Source organism: Opisthorchis viverrini (assembly GCF_000715545.1).
Source record: "Opisthorchis viverrini unplaced genomic scaffold opera_v5_36, whole genome shotgun sequence".
NCBI lineage: Eukaryota > Metazoa > Platyhelminthes > Trematoda > Opisthorchiida > Opisthorchiidae > Opisthorchis > Opisthorchis viverrini.
Genome location: NW_008751692.1, coordinates 563,698 through 565,366, shown reverse-complemented (window position 1 = coordinate 565,366; position 1,669 = coordinate 563,698). Strand labels below are relative to the sequence as shown.

The 1,669-nt window shown below is 30.4% G+C and overlaps 1 protein-coding gene across 1 annotated transcript in view; it reads right to left on the bottom strand.

Annotated features, from left to right (window-relative positions):
* T265_02777 (hypothetical protein) overlaps positions 1-1,669 on the bottom strand; it is a gene marked incomplete at both ends in the record, with an annotated part of 11,008 nt that overhangs the window by 3,929 nt on the left and 5,410 nt on the right. The window lies entirely within an intron of this gene.

Sequence of the window (1,669 nt, the reverse complement as noted above, 5' to 3'; positions counted from 1 at the left end):
ATAATAATAATAATAATAATAATAATAATAATAATAATAATAATAATAATAATAATAATAATAATAATAATAATAATAATAATAATAATAATAATAATAATAATAATAATAATAATAATAATAATAATAATAATAATAATAATAATAATAATAATAATAATAATAATAATAATAATAATAATAATAATAATAATAATAATAATAATAATAATAATAATAATAATAATAATAATAATAATAATAATAATAATAATAATAATAATAATAATAATAATAATAATAATAATAATAATAATAATAATAATAATAATAATAATAATAATAATAATAATAATAATAATAATAATAATAATAATAATAATAATAATAATAATAATAATAATAATAATAATAATAATAATAATAATAATAATAATAATAATAATAATAATAATAATAATAATAATAATAATAATAATAATAATAATAATAATAATAATAATAATAATAATAATAATATAATAATAATGAACCGCATCGTATTTATTTTTGAACTCTCTTGTTTCCATCCGTCTATTGGGTCAAATTGTGCGGAAATAAAACGCCAGATGACCTCAACATAGATGTAGTGGTTTACGGTTGTTGACGGAATCTCAGTACGAACTTCACCGAGACTGATCGGTTAGGGCCGTGTTAAAAGTGTGGAAGTGCTTGTTCTATTCGTCACACCATTTCGGCTCCTAGTTGCCATGCAACCCAAAGAAAGCACAACCACCGAGATGCTGGTAGGTTGCCTAAACCTAAACAGAAGCATTCGAAAAGCCAGGGTTGTTTTCGAATCGAAACTTTGCGGACAATAGTTTCGCCCCTTAAATCCTCACCTATCTCAAGCTCAGTACACGAAACAGCTGGGAAATTGGCACCGTGACAATTGGCTCCGTCGAGGGAATCAGGTGGCCGGGTTGTCTTACCACAGAAACTTGAAGTTATGACCATCATCCTCTTCGACTTAATTTGTGATAATGTTGACACTTCGCACCGACCGATTCAACATCACAACGATATACCATCCTGGTAGAACCTCATTAATTGACATATTTGTAATCCGTTTGGGACTGGAGGTTTCATGAACCCAGTGCAAACTGCCTGCGTTCGACGCGTAGAGGGGAGTTCTCTGAACCCCACGGGTTTTCCCGCACACGAGAGTGTATTACTCCAGTTCATTCTTCGGGTACAATTATTCCGTAGAAAGTAATCTCACCATAAAGTGTTTGGCGAAAAATTACCTTGAGAGTCAGTATGCAGATTGGAAAGACGAATTTACTTTGACCAAGGAGAAAGACATTCAAAGCACACGGTATCTGATTGGTGCAGGTATAGGTTATTTCATACGACATCGCCAGTTGAGTAAGGAAAAGGTTCCCAGCGTTTCCAGCTTTTTGTAAGTAGTTCGCATGGCTAACTCGCACCCGTAAACATTCATCATAGGCCTAAACAATTTTTCACTAAAGAAACGGTCCAAGTCAGGTGGTTTAGGATCTGGTTTCATTTCTCACAGAGGAATTGGTCCCAAAAGAATAACCAGTATTCCCCTGTTTCTCTCTCAGACCATCCCACCAATTATCGTTGTTTGACTTTTGAATCCACAATTCCTGTTCAAATAATAGAACATTTACTACGGTCGCATATA